The following is a 14212-nucleotide window of genomic DNA, read 5'->3' as shown; positions in this document are numbered from 1 at the left end:
TATTAAATTTTTTCTTTTTATTATTATTTGTTTTATTTTGTAATATCTTGTATTCTTTCTCTCACTTTATTTATTTTTCTATTTTTTCTCGCGACCACAACAAGTGCAAATGACTCCATCGGCTCACTGCCGCTTTCGATCGTTACAATTAAAAAACCGAAAGCAAAACGTTTTGGCAATTTAAAATCAATTAACATTTTTCCTATGGCCAACACATCGGCTGTTGCCTTTCTTAAGGCGGTGATGGTAGAGAAAAAGGAAAGAAATGCGAAAATTAAAAAACAAAAAAACATATATATGTATATTGCGGCCGACTTTTAACTAACGCTGCCAATGAAAATTACGTGCAAATTAACTGAAAAAGAGCCGATAGATACTCCTCTATATGTATGTGTGTATGCAGCTATTTATTGTTGTCAACTTGTTTGCCTTTTTATTGTTTGCTTCGCTGCTGGCCCCAAGTGAAAGTGCCACATCCGCGAAACGTAAAACGCCAAATGCTTACTTACTAGCCGCCACAAACCGGTAGTTATGAAGTGATGTTCGTGCATACATACTTATCTCGGCGCGGTTGAGTATCTGGCAAGCGCGTCAGATATCCCACATGAAAGCAAGTGGTTAATGCTTTGAGCGCTGAGCCAACTGTTGCATCGGCTTGCAGCGAAGCATGTGTGTGCAAATATTTGTTTTTGTTGTAAGATGCTTATTTCTTTTTAATAATTTAGATTCTTCTATTTGTATGGCAAAGTTGTAGCTAATAAAAAAGTTTTAGAATTTTTGTGGCAACAATTTCTTTCAGATAAGATTGAAATTGGCTTCTGCTCTACTCGGTGAGTCCATGAACCTTCTAGGGCTATCTCAATGCAATTAAGGCAATCCGTTGCACCTAAACTAAGTGTCACTGTGTTAGGGGGTATCTCGGAATAGAAGGAAATTAAAAGGCAGTTGTTGTTTGAAGCAATTGCCTCTAGAGGAACATCTCAGGCCTTGGAACACTGGCACCATAGAGCATGTAGTGCTTTGGGGTAGTTTTGATGGTGAGAAGACGAAAAAGCTTCTATTTCTAGCCAAAAAGGAACATTCTGGTGATCATCACAAAGCATCTACTCTTAAGATCTGATCTACAGAAAATTGGTAAAGTGATTTGGGCGAAAGCAGAGCATGCGCGGTGAAAGATAAGACGCTGAAACATTATCTGTGCGTCTACTCAGCCTTCAGCCGGCAATTGACTAACACTTGGGATCACATTGGATTTAAGTGAGCCACCTGTAATCTGGTACTCCTCCCTTTTCAACAAACCATTCAATCAATCATAGAATTAATGTTATATCCGGCAACCCTTCCAAGATGGAACTTAGTACGAATAAATGGCGCTTACCGAGTTTTTGTCCTTTTTTTACCTTCTTCATAAAGCTAAGTGTTCTTTACAACATTTTTATGTCTTTATATTCTGTTGTTGCAAATCTGGTGGAATATAAAAGCTTTTAAATTTGATAAAAATTATAATGGTATAATTATTTGCAAGTCAATCAATCAGTTCATCGTTTTGACTAACGCGTTTCAAGTGTCCTATATGTATATTAGAGCGGATCGATTTACAGGAAGTCAAAAAGAAAAAGAAAAAAAAAACGTAGAAATCACGTATGCCAGAAATGTTCTGCGGAGGATTCTGTACAACTTTGCTTAAGAGACTACGGGTCTAAAACCAGTTCTCAGCCAGCAATTTTAAAGGCGACGTTTTTTAGGATCAAAAACATTTTCTCGACTTTTTTGAGATAACTGAATCAAATTGAATAAGAATAATAATATCAACATTATATTGAGCATTTGTCGGAATCGATCAGATCGTACAACTAGTATATTACGTAACTCCCACACCATATTGTTTAGGTTTTTTAAACTTGGCCTTAAAAATCGCTGGCCCGAAACCGCCTTATCTCTCCGGCAAAGTTGTTCAGAATTATCTGTAGAACATATTCGATTGTATAGAAAAAAACCGACCCCCTCTAATGTAGACATGCATAAATTCTCAAGTGAGCGCAAATATGCTAAAATCTCTTATCTGCTAGTATAGTATATATTCCACATTGTGGCAACTTTTCAATTGCTCAACCATTTGCAAATTCACTTGTTGCCGCAAAACAGGCGGCATTTGCAAGTCAAGTGCAGGTTCAAATTGCTGATTTTCAACAGTTAATAAAAAAAATAATAATACTTGAATTAGAAAGTCACGTAAACGCCAAGTCCACAGTCAAAACAAAGTCATTTCGGTATCATTTAACATATCAGTGCAACAAAATGTGGCATATTGCATGCCAAACCAATGTTGTAGGTGTATGTATGCACCATTCCCTTAATTAGCTGTCTGCTAAAGCACTTTTCTATAGCCCACAGCCAATAATCCACTCATTTTTCCTGCCAAATGCCAACTTGCCTCCGAAGACTGCCACTCATTTCTTTTATGCTTTATTCAAAATAGTTGTGTGCACCTTGCTGGGCATTGCAATGCTGCCGTTCTGCATTGCCATGTTTGCTGTCCATTCCATTCGAATCCGCTTCAGCGTTCCCTTTAGACTTGCTGCTTGGCCTTTTGTGTTGTTTGTTGCACGTGCTACGCATGCATAATAGCTGGTGATGCGTGTAGCATGTTGCATGTTGCATACATATAGTATGCTTTTGTTGCCACTTACGCTTACAAACCGCATAATGCTAGCTATGCACACATACATATATGTATATGTATGTAAGTATGCTTGCAACATAAAAACAAAGAACAAGAAAAAAATACCTGCTGACTTTGGCACTCACTGGTGCCGCCGCCGCCACCGTTGGAGAGGTGAATGACACTGGCTGTTTAGATACAAATTGAAAATTAACACCATTTGTTTCTATTTTTACGTATTCAAGCGCGCACATACATACATACATACAAGCGTTCTTCAAATAGCGAAGTGTATGGATATGGTGGTATATGTATGGTATATATGTATGTGTGTTTATCAGCATTTGAACAATTTGATAATCTTTTTATTTATGCTCGCACACTGCCTTCATAGAAACATGTGTATTTTTTATTTAAAATAATGTTTTTCTCACTCGAGTCTTTTCTATGCATTCTCATTTTTGTTGTAATCTATTTTTTACACCTTACTATTTGTTTATTTTGTTTTTGAGCGCATGGTTTACTGTAAAAACTGCGGCTATCCACAAGATACCAATCCTAAAATTATTAGAAATGTTTTTTTTTTTAATTTTTAAATTTATTAATGTTTTTTTTTTTTTTTTTTTTTTTTTTTTTTTTTTTTTTAATTTTCGCAAACTCCTAACTATATTAAAGTAAAGGCTGTTTGTGTTGATGCAGTTCCAACCGTAGTTTTTTGCTGTGATCATAGCTAAACATGTGAGCTTCTTCAATCAAATCAAGCTGAAAACAGCCTTTTTCCAAAAAAATTTTTCTCATAAAAAATTAAATATTTTTTAAAAAAATAAATATTTTTTAAAAAAAAAATTAATATTTTTTTTATTAGGTCTTTTTTTTAATTCTTACAAACATACACTATTAGCAAAGAAATTTTGACATTTTTGGGAAAAAATATTTTAAATTCGGCCATCTCGGCCGCTGACCCCTCGGAAGAAAGATTGGCAGGATAACTCCTTACAGGATCATCTGAAGTGAAAAAATTAGTGTTTTAGGTAAAATCTTAACTTAGAACTTGGACGAAGAAAAAAAAGCTGACAATTGGATTTTTGGCAGGCAAAATATTTAAAATTTCCCGACATTTTTTTTCAGATAGTTGTAATCGAAAACAAAATTCTTCGTCCAAGAATTGTAAAATTTCATGAAAATCGGTTGAGCAGTTCTTGAGAAATCTTGCTGACCGACTTCAAAAACACTGTGTCGAGCAAAACGCGTTTGAAGAGGGCGCACTTAACCTAGCTAGCCTTGAGCGCACAAGTTCTGAATGCTGTATCTCCGAAACCATTCCTCGGTCCAGCAATAGGACAATAGAATTTAATAAGACAATAAAAAAAAGGGTTTAGAGAATCTAGTGAGAATCGGGTTTAGAGATGTTTGGTTTAAATTACCAAAATGGCAGGTATTCGGATAATCACCAGTTCAAAAATGTTAATTATCGAATAACTCCATTAATATCTGTCGAAGTGACTACAAATTTCTAAAGAATATTTCTAAATTCTGTAAAAAATGCCAAAACTGTTTTTTTTTTTGTTTTTTGTTTTGAGCAGGTATGAATCGTTTAGTGGGGTGTGTTTTGAAAATTTTTGGGAAAGAAATATAAATATACTATTATATATGAACATATGATCTTTTACACATTAGTTGTTTTTCCAAATAGTTGCAGATAAAGTTGGCCAGTTTTTCTGAATTTTTCTCTGAAAAAACCAACAAATTAACTATCTTAACATACTTAACAATATCGGTGAGCAACCACAGTACCCTTTAATTTTTAACCTGATAAATTGCTTCTGTCGCCACCAAGCGGACGTTTATATTGCTTGCTCAAAATGCGAACAGTAACCAATAAAAAATTTGCGAACACATCTACTTTACCTGACGAATCTCGTCAATCTTCCCACAGAGATCAGTGTTAAAAAGTGTAAATGACAACAGAAATTTCCAGAGAATAACGCAAAACCAGAAATTTCACAGTGCGGTCATAAAACTGCAGAAAAAAAACAATACAATATTTTTATAGTCGGTTTTTGAGACAAATTTTTTGTTTGTAAAATTTTTAAAGCATTGTAAACGGTTGAAAGTAACTTAAAAAATATATAATTTTCTGTCAATCAAATGGCAAGCTTACTCTATTTCATACGCTAATCTCACTTATCACACCATTGAACTCGTGCTTTAAATCGCCCCTAAAACAAAACGAAAGCGATAACCGTAAATTAATTAGCCTCAAAGTGAGCGCAGCGCGCTCTGACCTTTTGACTTAGTTAGCAAATGAACTTAGGCCAAAGCGAACGCCACTTAACCACTTTAAAACCAGAGTGTAGCATTCTGCAGCGAGCAAGCGAATATGCCAAACAGCGGCCAGCGCTCTGCTGCGTCTTTCAGCTTTGTTGTTACGCTGCGTGTATCGATTACAGAATACCCAAAAGTGTGTCACTAAACAAAAGCGTCAAAAGCATATGCAAACAATAGAAACAAGTTTATACTAAAGAAAACGAAATGAATACATACGTAGTTAAAGAAAGGACCGAGAAGGTCGTTACGGCAGGTGAAAAGGTGAGAGATATTAAGACACCTTATTATCATTAAGAGGTTTTAATTATTCAAAGGTATGTTTGACTTGACAGTAGTTCTGTTTCTGTTGCTTGTTATTTTGGTGCTGTCGACATTTTTTCAGTTTCTGTAAATATTTTTATATTTTTCTGTTGCTGTAAATATCATTTCTGTTTCCAGTACATTTTTTCTGTTCCTGTTACTATGTTGCTGTACATATTTTTCCGTTTATGTTACTGTTTTTTTCTGTTACTGTGCTTTTCGGGATTAGCAATGGTTTTTTTTAGTGAGGTTAAAGCTTCCACATTACTGTTGCATATTAAATCTCATGCGAATACATAGATTCTAGTCTGGCAGCTAGAGGTCACAATAGAGCCAGAATAGGTCGCGTTGTATTCCACATCTATTTATCTTATAGTAGTCAAAACTGAACTATAACATTTTACTCTCTGCTTTGTCACAGAACTTTTCGATTTTTTAGTTTCATGTCGCATGTTTCTGTTCTGATAGCGTATCTGTTATAATTTACTGCTATATATTTCCAAAGTATACATTTCTTTGATTAGTTGTTATTAACGCAGATTTTATATTTTAATTTTAAATTATTTATTTTAGATTACATTTGAAATAATTTCCTTCATATTAGTCATTTATAAAATTCCGTCGGTAGACATCATTAGCAGACAGAAACCACAGAAATGAAATATTTTGTCTGGAAGGGATTGTCGAAATATAGTTTATTGTATCTATTAAAATTTTCTTCTATAGTGACGTCATCAAAATAGCTGTCAAGGCCTTTTACTCGGGAAAAGTCCTTCGTTTTGTCTAAAAAAAATGTCTGGTAATTAAGACAATTATCATTTACTCTTCCATTTCCTTCGGTTTGACAGTTTCTTAAACAATATTTTGTTTTAAAAAGTTCCCCATTTCACAACGTTCTATAAAAATATAGTTCTTTCGCGATCTGATTGCATCGAAATGGCAACTCTGCTTGTAAACTTACCTGTGTTCTTCTCTTTCGCTCTCAAAACACGCTGTGTGCGCACATTAAAATAATGTCAGCACAGTGCATGCCATTAGTACGCGCACAAAATTTTCTTGCTTTTATATCTACACATACATACAGACTCACTTATTTTTTCTGTTTAGCAGCAGTTGAAAGGAAATAATTAGTTGGCTTTTAAAAATAGAATATTTTCGGCATGAAAATTCTCACAAGCACACACATACAATTTTATATATGTAAATATGTAGCTTTGAAGATGCTGAAAGACACTAAGCTATGTGTCTACATTTGTACTCTTAGATTGTATGTATGTATGTATATGTTTGTATAATACAATTTTGTTTTAATTTCTGCTCTTTAATCAGTCACTTTATGTATAATATATTTTTCGCTTCGCTCTTTTATTTTTCGTGCAAACGTAAGTGTTTTGACTGTGTAATTGCTTGTTTATATATATCTATGTACATTGTTTTAAATGTTTTCGGTAGCACTTAGGGTGTTAGTTGTGGGCAGAAAAATCTATGAAAATAATAATTTAAAACAAATTTGACGCGCGTCATCAATAAGTTTGTGTCAACAAGGGAATGTGTTCATTTGTGGTCAAATTTTACATGAAATTTTAATTAGTAAGAACTTGTGCTTTACTTTGATCTAAGCTAGCTGGCTTTTCTTAAAATAAATATATGTTTAAGTTATATATATATATTTACATTTATTAGTCACACTCTTGACATTATAATTTAACAAAGTCAACAAGCTTTTGTTTTTAAATAAATGAGAAGCAATGTGATTTTCTTCAGACTTAATAAATTCTAGTGCTTCCTTTTGTTAAAGCCACAAAGTTGTTGTTAATCATTTTACAATTTTGAGGTTATAATACTTTTTTAAACGCAAATAAATCTTATGCTAATATACTCTTAGCAAAAAATTGAGTAATTTCATCCATTACTGTAAAAAACTTAAGGAAATCCCTACAACAACTAATCAAAAAATGACAAAAAATACATTTGCTTGCATTTCTTCTTCTTTACTGGCGTCGACACCGCTTATGTGGTTATGGCCGAGTTTACAAGAGCGCAAGAGTTAGGTCCTTCTCCATCCGGTATTTTCAACTGAGTAGAGGTCTTTGTCTTCCTCTGCTTCCTCTGGCGGATACTGCGTCGAATATTCTCAGAGCTGGAATGGTTTCATCCATTCGGACGTCATGATCTAGCCAGTATAGCCACTGTCTCTTGATTCGCTGTACTCTGTAAATGTCACCGCTGTACTCTGTAAATGTGTCTCATACAGCTCATGGTTCCATCGACTGTGGTATTTGCATATGTCAATGCGCAAAGAACCATAAATCTACCGCAAAATCTTTCTCTCGAAAACTCGTAAAGCCGACTCAACAGCTGTTGTCATCGTCCATGTCTCTGCACCATATAGAGTTTGGTCTTTGTTCGAGATATTACTTTCCTTCTCAATTGCCTACACAGTCTGAAGTAACACCTCGTTTGGTATCGAACGGCTCCGATAGGTACTTCCCGATCCAGACGGAGCTTTTGGTATTGCTCAACATCAACATCAGTTTACGCAGCCGTGTTCGTTTTGTGGAGATACCAAGTTCAGACATAACATAAAGGCAACTCGTTTTCGTGCTATCAAAGGCAGTTTTGAAATCGACGAAGAGATGGTGTGTACCCATCCTCTTTTCAAGGGTCTGGCGCATGGTAAATATCTGGTCACTTGTTGATTTCCTAGGCCAGAAGCCACTCTGATAAGATCCAACCACTTTATTGATGGCGGGCTTTAATCTTTCACACAATACGCTCGATAGAAGATTATACGGGATGTATCCCACGGTAGTTGGCACAGATTGTGGGGTCTCCCTTTTTGTGGGATTGGTCGTCCGACCATATTCTACAAAGAAGCTGGAGCATGCTCCTTATCAGCTCTTCGCCGCCGTGTTTGAATAGCTCGGCCGGCATTCCATCGGCCCCCGCCGCTTTGTTGTTCTTCAGTCTGCTCCATCGTCATCGATTGGGGAATCGGGTTCGCCTTCTCCTGGTATTATGCTTTCATTGCCATAAAGCAGGCTGCAGAAGTTATCCCTCCATAATTTCAGTATGCTCTAGGCATCGGTGACTAGATCACTTGTGGAGGTTCGATAAGAGTATGCTCCGGTCTTGAAATCTTCTGTTAGTCGTCGCATCTTTTCGTAGAATTTTCGAGCATTACCCCTGTCGGCCAGCTTGTCAAACTCTCTTCTTAAGTTTTTAAACATTTCTACTCCTCGTCGCTTTTTCAGAAGGTTGCGGTCTTTCGCTACGAGTCTGTCGTTGACACGCTTCATACCCAGAACATTAATCAAAATATGTGGATCAGTCCGGGTCAAATTTGATCAAATGGTAAAGTGTTACATTGACTGCTCGAAGGCGAAAATGTCAGGTCGAAAGGCAGTACTTTCGCTCTAAGTATATTTTCCGATTTTGTATACGTACGGTAGCTGTATGAGTTGTTTTGGAGAGGGAAGGCTCAATAGACTTCAAGCCTATCTTATATAAACTGACATTATGTAAACCCAATCTTTAAAAACTTTCTGAAAAACAATATAATATAAGTGTACTCAACCTCAATTAAGCATCGAAATATAATTAGCATACCGGCAGCAGCTCAATAGCCCGTCCAAAATACCCACTGACCCATTTGCATCGAATCGTTTTCGCATGCAAAGTGCCGTCCGTGTGTGTTAATTGCTGCTCGCTGCCGTTCAATAAATACTCACATACAAACACCCGTTGCAAGCGCTCCATTATATGACATAATGACATTTTTGTTCTTCCGCAATTTGCCACGCAACAATAACAACAATAAGAGCAGCAAAAAAACTGTGTGAAGAACTCCTAAACACTTTCATAGCCGCAATCGTTTGACGAGCTGTGAGGACATTTTTGACCTATAAAACATAATTTTTTGCAATCGTTTGCATTTTTCCAATGAAGTGCCACGAACAGTTGCAAGCTGTTTAATGTGCAACACATGTACAGTACTTTGCGTTGTCACTTACCGCTACAAAAAAGCTTTACGAGCAACAACACGCTGTCATTAGTTGGACGCTGCAATTTCGAGTGCAAAGCAATCGGAGCACTTGGGAGTGCCTAAGCATCAAGCGGCAGTGGCGATGGCGATGGCGGCCGTAGTAGTGGTGTCAGCCTCCATACTGAGTGATAATAATAATATTCTAAGCACTGACTGTCCGCCTGCTGCATTTCCGACATTTTGACGCGTCTGTGCGCGCTTCTAATGCAGCGTCTCCTAAGTGTCGCCTTGTCCGTGCCCACTCGATGTGACGCGCTTTGAGAAAATAATAAGAAAATAGAAAAAAAAAAAATTAAAAAAAAATGTCCGCTATTTTTTCCCTTCTAAGCATTTCTCTTTAATTTTAATTTTTTATTTTTTTGCTTTTCTTTTCCGCAAATGAGCAAAGTGTTTATAATTAGCTGCATTTGATTTCGTTCGTTTTTCCGTTTGTATTTTCGTACATTTTCTTCTTCCTATATTCTTTTGTCCATTTTTCATTTAATTTTGTTATTTTTAACCAAATTTATTTCATTTCTTACATGTCTGTCTGTAAGCTGAGCGGGCGTGTTTTTTTTTTTTTATAGGAGTGTATATAGCTCTCATTGTTTTGTTTTTGTATATTTCTTTTTACGGGTGTGTGTATACAACTCATATTTTTGCAGTTTAATTTTTATTTAATTAAACAATTTTTTTAATTATTTTTTTAAACTTGTTTTTTTAATATTAAAATTTTTTTTTTTAAATTTTTTTTTTAAAATTTTTTTTTTAAATTTTTTTTTAAATATTTTATTATTTTTTAATTTTTTAATATTTTTACATTTTTTCAATTTATTTTTTTATATTTTTTTTATAATTTTTTTCTCACCTCTCTTTTTGTCCCTTATATCATTCCGTTGTTGTAAACTTTATACTAAAAGCCCTTTATGATTTCGTTAATTAAGCAAAAAATATAATGCCCACTGACATTTTTATGCGTGTCGTTAATCGAAATATATTTATGTTCGTCTTTGTGCGCTAAGTGTTGCGTCGCATCTTTCTTCGTCAAAAGGGATTTGTTGCGACAAAAGCATCGGCAGACACAGCCTGTGGTTGTAAACATGTCAATAAAGAAAATAATGTGTTAACAAGTGGAGCATACGCGAGATTTTTCAGGCGATGACAGTGTCATTTTTTCCACTCGGGTCTATGGACTAATATTTAAAAAATTTTGGGATAGAAAATCATTTTTTTCTTCATTTATATTTACTACATATGTACTAGTGGAACCGGCTAAGCTTTGCTGTGTGCCGCTCTTTTGGCATTTTTCTTCAGTAAGGTTAATTTTGAATGTTTAATTTTGAAAATCATCATGTTTATCTGTCTAATATACATATAATTCGTCATAAGACTGTTGAGTATACTAGCTCTACAGTTTATAATGGGTGAGCTGGTCTCTTAAGTTTTTGACTACTAATTCTTCTCGAAAAACTGAGGTTTTTAAGAGGCAAGTTAGTGTGATGATAAGAGGAGGCGTCTACTATCAGAATACAGGATGTGGGTTTGATCCGTATTTTCTAGCTATAGTTTAGAGGTAATGCCGAAATTAAGATTTTATTTCTGTCATAGCAAAGTTTCTTATAAAGTTAATTAACTAAATTTTTTTTTTGTCCTCCAATTGCTGATAGCTTCCCGACTCATTCCACAGAGCATAGCTTCTAAAAAGGTTGTGCTTATCGAAGCGAGATATTATAGATTGTTTGCTTGAGGTTTAGTAGACCAAAGTGTATTGTCTTATTTTATAAAAACTAACTGGAACGACCCCACAAAAAGTTCTATGAAGTTGCAAATTATTTATATTTTTTTCATTAACCGGCTGAGAAGTAAAATTATCTTTTAATGAAATGAATATGATTGAAACAGCAAAAAGTATGCTTCAAATTTGCGCTGGAAATCATTGAGGTGTATAAAAAAATATTTTGAGACAAATATTTCTCATTAATTGAGAGCAAAAGTAGAAAAGTAGACATTTTAGAAGTCATTATTTTTAAAATTTATCTGTGCCGAAATCAGGGAAGTATTTAATTACAAACTCAAACGAATTACGAGTTGCGACATTAGAGTTATAAATTATGTCATTATCTTTACTATTTGAGTTAAATAATAAGCGATTGTCAGACGACCTGTGCCCAAAAACCAAGGTCAAGTTCGCAGACTCGTTTATCAAATATATATTTAAATTACAATTATATTATTTTTTGCAATTACACTTCGAACATTTACTTCAAACACGCTAAACATCTCAACTTCAAACACGGTTAAAACTCACTGCCAACTTGAATTAACCACAGTCATTAGCGTAATTATCAGTTACTATTTTTGGCACGCAATCGATTGCTACTCTTTCCAGTTCATTCACAAAAACCTTATTAACAAAGAGAATTCCCACACTACTCAAACAAAATGAAGGCTATAAAAAAAAAGATTTAAGTAAGTGTTAAAGAAATATTTAAAAGTGGCGCACCAGAAAACGTAGTAAAAAATTATGAACATTTTTCTGCACTTCTTAAAAAGCCATTAACGAAATTACCGTAATAGCTGCGCAGCTGGCCGGCTGGTGATTTGGCTACTTGACGCGGCCTGCCGCCGGCCAACACAGCACAACGCGCTGCCTTGTCGCCCAGTTGTGCTCGATTCGCCAGCGCTCTCAGGCGCAACACACGAGCAAAATGCAGATAAAATTAATTTTACTATTTTCGGCACCAAACTAGAGTTGAGAAACTAACGCGCGCGAATACACACTCACACACATATGCCGCCCGACTAGCACACTTGCTTGCGGCCGCTCGCACGCGCTTATTTTGGCTGCTCTTCGCAGTGGTCGCGTCGCTTCACATTCGGCTGGCTCCACTATTGCCACTGGGCTTTTAGCCGTTTAGTCGCCGAGCGAGTGTGGTCGTGGGGTGGTTACGCCGCAGCAAGCCGTACGCACAAGCGCAAAGTGCGCCGCGCCGCATACACAATATCTTCCAAACGATTTACGATTTACGAGTCTGCAAATTTATTAGTTTCTTCTACGCGCTGCTTGTTGGCGTTTCGAAATTCGTTGTTTTTTTTTTTGTTTCTTGCTTGTTCATTTTAACTTTAATTTCATAGTAAATTGTGCTAATAAAAACTGCAGAAGAAGAAGAAGAGAGGAAGAAATTTGTGGACAAAAAGTGTTTTCTCATACGGTTCAACGGTCTTTTTGGTTTGCTATAAAATAATTGTTGTTTGTTGTTGCTATTATGTTGTGCTAAAGTGTTGGTGGTGTTGCTGTTGTTAATTATTGTTATTATTATTTTTTTAATTTCATTGTGTCATTACTGTTTTTATTTTGGTTTGTTTGTTGTGAGTGGTGTGTTATTTTGACTATTATTACTTTTTTTTTGTGTATGGGCTGCTTTTTAGATAGAAAATGTGTCTATATGAGTACCGCTCATAATAAAGTTAAAGTTCTTTATACAAAATTAAATTTATGTTTTCCAGTTAAAAATCCTCATTTTTTTGTCAGATGTCTTTTTGTGTAAAAAATAAATACAAAAATTGGTTCATAAAGAGGACTTCTAAAACTCAAAATTTGTTCTGAAGTTGTTTAGTTAAAATTTTTTATAATAAAAAGCAACATTTTTAGCCATTATTGACTGTTTATGTTTGAAAATTGGAAGACACTTCTAAAATTCTTCAAGCTATCAACATAATTATACTTAACATCAATCAGCCAGTCACTGATCTGTGATAGAGGCCTAAATTATGATACTTTATCAGTACGCCGTAGTCAAAAATGTTGGAAATTAACTTATCCGGATCATTCGTTTTCATTTTTAAAATTGAAAAATGAGTTTCATCCCCTTACTCTATTCGGTCCTATACAAACTGATCGATCAAAACTTAGTCCTTGTATGGAAAACTCTTTCATTTTACAAGATATCTTCACGAAATTTCGCATGGAATATTTTGCAAGACAGCGCTTCAACTCCGAAGAAATTGTTTAGGTCGGACAACTATACCATATACATAGCTGTCATACAAACTGACCGATCAAAATCAAGTCCTTGTAAGGAGAACTCTTTTATTTGTCAAGGTATCTTCACAAAATTTTACATATAATGTTATTTAAGGCCTCGCTGCAATCTCCGAAGAAATTGTTTAGATTGGACTCCTATAGCATATAGCTACCATACAAACTTATCGTTCCAAGTTCATACCTTGTATGGAAAACTCTTTTGTTTGTCAAGGTATCTTCATGAAATTTGACGGGACTTATTTTAAAAATCATCGCTTCAATTTCAGAAGAAATTGTTTAGATCGGTCCATCATAGCATATAGCTACCATACAAACTGATCGTTCAAAATTCAAGCCTTGTATGGAGAACTTTTGTATTTGTTGAGATATCTTCACAAAAATTTGCATGGATTATTACCAAAGGCAACAGTTTAATCTTCGGAGAAATTGTTCAGATCGAACAACTAGTGATCAGATGGCATATAGTGGATATACAAACTGATCGATCAAAATCAAGTCCTTGTATGAAAAACTCTTTTGTTTGTCAATGTATATTCACGAAATTTGGTATGAATGATTACCTAAGGCAACATTATAATCTCCGAAGAAATTGTTTAGTTTGGACAAATATAACATATAGCTGTCATACCAACTGAGCGATCAAAACCTCTATAATGGTGGTTTTATACCACTTTAAACTATAAGAAATGCAGTTGTAAAGGGTATTAAAATTTCGTCAAACATTTTTCTATTTTTTGTTGTTGTTGTTTTATAAGTATTCTGGCTTTTAAAATTTTTATTTTTTTTTTTTCAATATTTTTTCGATTTTTCGTTTTGTATTTAAAATTTCTTTTTATTCTTTTTCACATTTATT

At 34.8% G+C, this 14212-nt stretch overlaps 1 protein-coding gene across 14 annotated transcripts in view; it reads left to right on the top strand.

Annotated features, from left to right (window-relative positions):
* The window catches only part of LOC108976888 (supervillin), a 423491-nt gene that overhangs the window by 85337 nt on the left and 323942 nt on the right, over positions 1-14212 (top strand). For 9 of the 14 annotated variants that reach the window (XM_018946287.1, XM_018946291.1, XM_018946293.1 and 6 more), the window contains exon 1: positions 12245-12543. The exons of 3 other annotated variants lie outside the window; for them this stretch is intronic. The gene's annotated coding sequence lies outside the window, so the exon portion shown is untranslated. Of the gene's footprint in view, positions 1-12244; positions 12544-14212 lie in introns of those variants that run through there. 2 more of the 14 variants (XM_018946290.1, XM_018946283.1) reach the window with 1 other exon arrangement.

The sequence above is a fragment of the Bactrocera latifrons genome, unplaced genomic scaffold, assembly GCF_001853355.1.
Source record: "Bactrocera latifrons isolate USDA-ARS-PBARC rearing strain unplaced genomic scaffold, ASM185335v1 scaffold_81, whole genome shotgun sequence".
NCBI classification, from domain to species: Eukaryota; Metazoa; Arthropoda; class Insecta; order Diptera; family Tephritidae; genus Bactrocera; species Bactrocera latifrons.
This window is presented reverse-complemented; position numbering and strand designations above follow the sequence as displayed.